Genomic DNA, 9,161 nt, shown 5'->3' with positions numbered 1-9,161 from the left:
CACTACACGTACATATGTAATAAACGACACCATCTGTGAACATACTATCACAAACACACCCTGTTCCGAGCTGCAAGTGCATGCTTGCCTTTAGCATGCACGTTCCGGGGGACGGTTTACTATAAATGCACATAGCCCCGTTTGGTGCATATTATGTTGGCAGACACATCTAAATTTGATTATAGGCATTTATTTTGACCAACCAGTGAAATGCCCAAGCGTCCAGTGCCTCTGAACCAAAGATGGCAAATTATTGTTATGCAACAGACTGGTATATCATGTCGTGCTATTGGAGCACAACTGAACATTAATCACACTGTCATCAGCAGGCTGACACGTAAGCATACTGTTACCGGTGAAGTGATGGGTGCACCGTGGTCTGGACGTCCCAGATAAACCAATGACAGGGATGATCGTGCTCTCGTACGCCATACCAAAAGAAGCCCAATGTCTACTTGTACACAGCTGCGATATGAATGGCACCCATACAACTCAGTGCCCATCAGCATCATCAGACGAAGCCTAAAGTTGAGATTGAGATTGAGAGCACTCCTAAAAAGTCAGTACCACCATGCCCGTTTAGCCTGGTGCCAAGCACGTGCTCGCTGGAACCTGAAGACATGAAGAAGATGGTCCGATGAAAGCCGATAATTGCTGCATCATACAGACGGGAGGGCACGAGGTTGAATGCAGAGATTTACAGCATATGATCAGAGGAACATCCAAGCTGAAGCTCCTTTTGGGGGGTTGATCCGTCATGGTGTGGGGGTGTTGTTCCTATGACTGTAAACTTGACCTCATCACAGTTCCCGGGGCATTGAATGGACAGATGTACCAGAACTTGATCCTGGACGGTGCTGCAGTGCCCCATTTCGATAACCATGCTCTCGCCACACGTCCAGTCATCATGGACAATAAAGCCAGAACACATCGTGCTCGAGCTGTTGTTCAGCATTTGATACCCTACTATGGTCAGCCAGAAGTCCAGCGATGAATCCTATTGAGCATTTGTGGGACATTTGGGGACATAGGGTGAGAACCTTCAGGAATTGGCCCATGCATTGCATGGTGAGTGGCAGCAGATCCCCCAACAGAGAATCAGACGTCTGGTGGCCAGCATGAGACGGCGTGTAGAAAATATTATCCAAGTGCGAGGCGGTTACACCAGATACTGAGTTAGCCAGTCATTGTAGACCTTACTGGTGTGTTCAACATTAATGAAATGTGAACTGCGTTGTGTGTCTGTTGTAACGACCCCGGCAGCCATACTTATTTCACCTTATTTTACGGTGATATTAGTGAACATTAATTTGCTACAATTAAACCTTCAATTAGTGCTCAAATTCGGTCTTGTGTTATCAATTTTCTAACTGAATGCTCACATGAGGCCATCTAAACAGTTTAATGAGCTTTACTAAGCACAATCAAAATGTTGGGGGTGCGATTGTATGACGAGGTGCATATATACACAAATATTGTCGGTGAGGTGTAAAGGGAATTTGATAAGAATCCTGCAATTATGTGGATGTGCCACACGTAATTATTATGTCTAGCAACATCAATAATTTCTTTTATATTACAGTTTATGTCTACTTAAAGACTGGTAATGGTTAGGAGGTATTTCGAATCGGGGTACTGAGTGACGCTTAATGTCGTAATTGCGATCTTTGGCAGGCGTGTGGGGTTGTATGGTATGGGTATTAAGTTGAGAAATGTTTGGTCATGCAGGACGTCAGATGGTAGAAATGTGAGTCAGTGAATATTCATGACACAAAAGCAGTATTACTATACAGTGATTTTGTGCATTTGTATTACGTTAGGGTTACGTGGACCTTGTTCTATTGGTAATTGCAGTCATGGACGGTTGGGTATGGTCAGGTTTGATCTATCATACATATATATCTTTTCATACAAAGAGGGGTAGGGGGAATGGGAGGAGGTTATGATCTGAAACTCTGGTTAAAACACGTTTTCAGCAAGTTGTTGCTTGTCTTCAGATGGGGCAAGGTTGGATCGGATACAACGCTCGGTGTTTGCGCGACACCGAATCGTCATAATATCAACCACTGGTTTGTTTGTTCGTGGTTGTTTACAGGTTGTCTTGACTGGGGTGGAAAAGTGCTGAATACATGCTGAATAAAACAATACGAAATTCAAAAAAGGCAAAAATTGTCATTCTACTTACTTGTACACCGCTGTAACACAAAAGCCATATAATGACCTATAATCATTGACACTCGCATTACAAAAGGTCGCATAGCCTACCGACCCGATCCGCTTGAAGTCCTCTCGGACCACAAGCATAGGTTACTGGTGTCTAGTTCTAACACAGAATCCCCATGATGTGAAATTCCAAAAACTCAACAGGCTGTAATAATTATTCGCAAGTTGATGGTGACGTAGTCTTTTATCTTGGAGGAAGGTCAGGGAAAATATTGTTGACAAACATTTTTTGTGTGGGCGTAGCTACTACACCCTACCGGCTTCTGAATTCTGGGAATAAACATGCATAGATTGCCACCGATAGTCTAAGACAGGTCTGTGCACGCAGATTATGACTGCAAAGACCTCTGCAATATCCAACGCATAATAGTAAAGTGTAACAGAAAGTGCAATACATAACAGTGAACTAACTGCAACAAGTAATAGTAGAGCAAACTGAACGCAAGGCAGTAAAGTATATCAGTCGGTCCAACACAGTAATGTGCAACAATTAGTTCAACACATGACTCTAATAGTGAATGAAACAGTAGATTCTAATATACTGAGTCAAAAAAGAAACTTCACATTCTTTCTTCAGGCACTATAAAAGAACAAGTGATGGTAAGATGGTTAAATTGTTATTATTTCATTGCTGAGATCTGTGTAATGTACTCGATACACTGACAGTGCCATAATCAGTTCCATTAAGCTACACCGCCGTTCCAAAACATGGGTATACAGAATGTCAAGTCACAAGAATAAAAATGCGAAATTTCTCAGTTAAATATCGTGTGTGGCCGCCCCGCGCATTCACCACTGCCAAACACCGTCTCCTCATCGACTACCTGATGCTGAACACGTGGTTGGGGATTCTGCACCATAGCTCTTGCAAGGCAGCGCCAAGTTCCTGCAAATTCTGAGGTTGGTTCCTAAGACCACGAGGCCTTCTCCCAAGTGCATCCCAAACGTGCCCTATTGGATTAAGGTCAGGGGACCTCGATGGCCAGTCCATGACGTTGATTCCAGCCTTTTGAAGGAAATTTCGTGTCAACATCGCGGTATGCGGCCGAGCATTATCATGCTGGAACTGTAGACCTGGGCCATGAGCCGCCATGAAAGGAACGAGTTCAGGGGTGAGCACCTGGTCTCGGTAAGCAGCAGCTGTGAGGTTTCCACGGATGACCAGAAGTCGGGAACGGTTGTTCCCACAGAAAGCACCCCACACTATGCAAATTCCGCCCCCGAATCTGTCGACTTCCTGTACACAACATAGGGCATACCGTTCACGTTGTCGTCTCCAGACTCTGTGCCTGCCGTCCGCGAATCTGAGGATAAACCTGGATTCATCGCTAAAGACGACTCGATTCCAGTCTCTCTGGGTCCATCGGAGGTGACGTTGGGCCCACAGCAGACGTTGACGTTGATGAAACGGCGTCAATATTGGCCCACGATATGGATGTCGAGAATGGAGATTGGCAGCCTGCAACCGATTTCGAATGGTCTGTGAGGACAGTCGACCTCTAAACATCTCAGCCCTGGTTCGTGTAGCCGGCAGAAATCTGTCACGTAGGTGACGTAGGACGATTTGACGGTCTTCTGCTCGTGACGTCACACGTGGACGACCCGACCTTGGGCGATCAGAAGTGGTGCCAGTTTGTTGCAGACGACCTTGCCAGTCATACACAGTACGACGGCTGCATCCCATTGCTCTTGCGACGTCAGTAACTGATCTTCCTGCTTGCAGCATGCCAACGGCACGTTCACGTTGCACATTTGACAATCGTGGCATTTCAAGTACCGTTAGAACTGTGGTTTAAAAGTGTTTTTTTCAATTCTTCAGGCCAATGCAAACACGTGCATATGAAGAAAACTTCGATGCAAAGATCACGTGTTTCGACTGCACGTGCAAAACCTGATTTGGCACTAACGCCATTTGCACGACGAATGGATGGGTTTGAGTGGGTTTTGCTAACGTTTTTCTAGAGTCGACAGATAGGGATCCCATTTCGGATACATAGATGTATCATCAGAGAAAAATTATTCATTATTTTTTAAATTACATTTTGTGAAGTTTCTTTTTTGACTCAGTATATATTAATACAAAAATATCTCACCTGTACATCATGTAGCCATATTACTTTAAGCCGTACGTATCACGGCTTGGTATATCTGCAATATTGTAATCTTGGGAACCAATGAAATAAAAAATAAATTAATAAAGTCCTACGTAGGAGATACTAAGTTATAAGTCCTACGTAGGAGACACTTTGACCTATGTAGGAGATACTGAGTACTAAGTCCTACGCAGGAGATAGTATGACCTACGTAGGAGCTATTATGACCTACGTAGGAGATACTAAGTCCTGAAATGTAAGGATATAACAAAGACATATCAATGATAGCTAAAACGTGCAGAATGTCGAGAGGACTTGCCCGTTTTGAGGACACATAACCTGCAGGTTTGTACTTGATATATCGTCAGCCACAGGTAAGTGTTCTTAACACGTTGAGTTGTGTCACGTGGTTTATCACATAAGCTCCTCCCGTACACTTGAGACCACTGAAGGTGACATGAGCGTAACAAACGTCATTGCATTATTTAGTTTATAGTTTCCGAAACGCTGTATGATTTCACCACCGCACCTGCATGGCATATGACTATCTGGTGGAACACAGAATGAAACATCAGGACAGGAAATCTTGCACAGACGATATAGAACATTGACAAATTTAATCAGCTATAGTTAAGGTAAGATATTTCGTGTATATTAATATGAACTCCACAACAAATTGCATTAATTGTATCATTGATACTTGGGCGGCGGGGTAGCGTAATGGTTAAAGTGTTGGCTCATCACGCCGAAGACCTGGGTTCGAATACCCACATGGGCACAATGTGTGAAGTCCATTTCTGGTGTCCCCTGCCGTGATGCTGCTGGAATATTGCTAAAAGCGGCGTAAAACAAAACTCAGTCAGCCAGTCAGTCATTGATACTTCTTAATTCAGATCTGTTTTGCTTGAGCATACGTATTTGTTGTGTTTAGATATTTCCACGCTGAACATGCACTGGTTGCTGGGACGCCAACACGTAATCCGCATCAGAAAGCACATCTATCATACGGGATTGTAAACTTGTGTCATACCGTCGTTCGTTATCTCTACGGAGTTGTAACCAGTTATTGATCTTGTGTCGAACTTAGATACCCATAAATACAAAAAGGTGAGGTGAAGTGAAATGGGGTTTAACGTCGCACTTAAAAATGTTTCTCTCATATGACGACGTGCAAATGTGTGTATGTGTGGCTGCTTGTACTAGCCCAGACATAGGCGGTTTTATAGTACTACCCCACTGAGATATCATGCCGCAGTGAAGCATGAATACCCCATTCAGACACATTATACTGACTCCGAGCCGACCAGTCCTTGTTGTACCTTGATTTGGTTAATTTAATACATCATATTTCGGCTGAAAGAACTCTTCATAATCACCTCTTTAATTAGCAATATCAGGGAGTGAGAGAGTTTAGTTTTACGCCGCACTCGACAACATTCCAGCTATATGGCGGCGGTCTGTAAATAGTCAGGTTTGGACCAGGTGAGGTGAGGTGAAATTGGGTTTAACCTCGTGCTTGAGAATATTTTGCTCATATGACGACGTGCATGCGTGTGTATATGGTGTCCTATAATTGCCATCGCGTGGCGCGTAAAAAAAGAACTACGTCGACGACGACGTCGTCCACGACGTCGTGCAGAAATACACAAGAATGATCTACGACAAAAATACAAAATCGACGTCGTCCACGACGTCGAAGGCGACGTCGTGTTTAGAAATTGTTATATTAGAAAATCGGGGAATAACCTTTTGTGGTGCAGTTGAACTGCTATTGATCTCTAATCACCGATTTCATGTTTAACATTACTACTTATTTAAGTAAACCAATCGAGGGGTTAGCGCCAGAACACCTTAAGTAAAAAATTCTGTCAAATTTAGTTGATGTTTGATGTTGTGAAAACGGTGTTGTTTTAAGGGATCAATACACTGGTTTTCTACAAAATGTAAAATGTCTCCACTCAGGAAACGAAATATGACTTTTGTACCAGCGGGTTGACATGTGAACCAGCGGGTTTAGTGAGTGAGTTTAGTTCACTCAGTTCATTAGTAGTGAGTTATTAAATTTCTAACATAAACGTGCAAGCTATAAGAATGTTGGAATTGACAGTTTTCATCATCATTTCCACAAATTCAGTCATGGAAAATGCACAATAGGTTGCTTTATACTTCTCGTGGTGGAACATACATATATGTAAATGGTTATATGTTTATTGTGAACAAGAAGAAAAGGGGAAAATGGATCTCGTGGAGATGCATTCAGAACGACTGCATATCAGTCTTAACAGTGAAGGACATAATTTCTTAAATACCTGGAGACCACAACCACGGACCTGTACACAGCGGACTGTACCAAAAATACTGACGGCCCCCGCACAAACAACAACCTCCGGGGTTGCAATTGGCATGGCCGTCTCACGAAGGTTGTGGTAAAACAACATCCCATCCTGTTCGAGATGGCCAAGTTCCTGGAAGATGAACGAGGACTGAACGAGGCAAAGATGCTTCAGTACAATGCCGGCCAAAGACTGTCCCCAAATAGAAGTACAGAGATTTGGAGGAACGACTAGATACCTTGAAGTTCAGGCTTGCAAATAACCACCCGACATTGATGGAGTACCTGGACAATGACAGACAGACAGACAGTCACACAGGTTTTATTCAGTAGTTAAGGCCCAGTGGCCCAGAGTACAATTGAAGTTACTCAATTACAACTATTGGTCACGTGACATTAAATTATGATTTTACATGTGATTTACGGATGGACATCAAATGTTTCATGAAAATGGCAACAGATTTAATAATATCAGCATTATTAGAATTAAGTACATTGAATATCGTTTGTGGGGCATCATTAGTGCATTTTAAATACTTCTTTCGGCAGGCAGAGAAAGTCTTACAGACTAATAATAAGTGTCGGTCGTCTTCAGTTTTACCAGAAGAACAATAAGAACATGATAAATCTTCCAATGTATTATTATCTTTTCTGAAAGGTTGTATTTTTAAGGCATGTAGAGAGATTTTAAATTTACAAAAGAAATCTTAAAAGGGACTTATCATTAAGAACACTGACATATTTTGCAGGTCCGAACATCGATTTACATTGTGAATAATGACTAAGAAAACTGGATGAATTGACTGATGCGTACCAACTCTGAATATATATCTTTTATTCGTTGTTTAAATGTTGACAAATCATTTTTATATCACCAACATCTTGCTTAAACCAAACATAAGAAAACTCGCTAGAAAATTACATATTTCTCACATCTGAAGCCCATGAATACTTTCCATTTTATTCAGTGATAACAATATTTGACAGCTTTGATTGGGGTAGCGATAATCAGGCATTCTTGTAAGTTTAATCCAGTATCTAATAACTCTCATTTGACTCTCAATATGCATGTTATAGGGTCCTGTTTCGCTAAGTATGGCTTTATTGGAAGCAAATGTACCTTCTGTAAGAAATCTTTTAAAATAGGATGCATGGACATTTTCAATGGCTTCGAAATAATTTGCTCCCCATATTATATGGGAAATTATGACATGATTATATATGTTAAAAGAAATATATTAAATCACAACCTTTTGTAATATGTTATAAAGGATCAAAGAAAGTATACATTTACACACACAAATATTCTTATGTGTTTTCATTGTATTCTAAACCGTAAACAACACCAGCCCAAATCCGATAGCCAGCGCGAATGCATATGCTTAAATTTGCTAGTACACATGAAAGGCAAAATGGTATTATATCTACTAGTACCTAAATACTTCTTTATAGAGTCGCAAAGCGTAGTATTTTAAGCAAACACGTTGCTCGAAGTGAAGCCTTATTTTCTATATATTCTCAACAAACACACTGTGTCACAAGCGTTCGGTCCGGCTTGGCTCGAGTCGTCAAAGGCACCTAACACCTCAAAGGTGTATCTTTAATTGTGCTTAAATCCATACATTAGTATTATATCTACCTACATATCACATTGAAATGTTACAAAATGCCTCATGTAAAGGTAACTGCTCCGTTAAAGTGAAACCCTTGTCTGCCCTCCCTCAAAATAGCCTCAATCAAAAGTGTTCAGTCTGTTCGGCCCGACTTGGCCCGGGCTGTCAAAAGCAACTTAAACCTCACACATGTATCTTGAAATGTGTTTAAATCCATAGATCAGTATTATATGCCGGACCGAACAATAGTGGCGGTGATTATGTTTAGAGTGTGGGGAAGAGATCTTTTCATTTGCAAATGGGTATGCCTTACATACAATGAACAGTGGCCTTCTAGGATGGTATTTGATTGGATATAGGCGTAAAAACATTTTCGGGTCGACAGAAATGTTTATCGGGAATGACTGAAGCATTTTTGCGTTTTAAATCCTGTTTCGTTTAACGATTCTTCTTTTAGACGTAACCTTGGTCAGCCACGTTCAGAGGCCGATAACCACTCGATATAGACAGACGTCGCCCACGAGGTCGCCCAGGACGTCGTCCACGTTATTTTTGTAGCCAAAATATATTTTAGAAAGCGACGTCGCGCGCGACGTCGTCTTTTTTATGCGACGTCGTGGGCGACGTCGTCCACGACGTAGTTCTTTTTTTACGCGCCACGCGATGGCAATTATAGGACACCATAGACCAGTCCTTGTTGTACCCATTAATGCCGAGCGCCAGGCAGGGACCGCTCTCCGGGCGGACGCTCTAACTAACACACCACGGAGGCGGTCGGTTTGGACCAGACAATCCAGGGATCAACAGCATGAACATCGATCTACACACCTGGGACACGATGACATCTGTCAACAATGTCAGCGAGCCTGACCAACGGATACCGTTAGTCGCCAATTATGA

General features: G+C 42.2%; 1 protein-coding gene across 1 annotated transcript in view; it reads left to right on the top strand.

Moving 5' to 3' along the window:
* The first annotated feature begins 4,895 nt into the window (after nt 1-4,895).
* Nucleotides 4,896-9,161, top strand: part of LOC124277563 — a 66,886-nt gene continuing 62,620 nt past the window's right edge. The window contains exon 1 of the mRNA XM_046713280.1: nt 4,896-4,951. The gene's annotated coding sequence lies outside the window, so the exon portion shown is untranslated. The remainder of the gene's footprint in view (nt 4,952-9,161) is intronic.

Source organism: Haliotis rubra, unplaced genomic scaffold, assembly GCF_003918875.1.
Source record: "Haliotis rubra isolate DU_JTF1 unplaced genomic scaffold, ASM391887v1 Scf223, whole genome shotgun sequence".
NCBI lineage: Eukaryota > Metazoa > Mollusca > Gastropoda > Lepetellida > Haliotidae > Haliotis > Haliotis rubra.
Note: the sequence above shows the minus strand (reverse complement) of the source record. Positions and strands in the feature narration are given on the sequence as shown.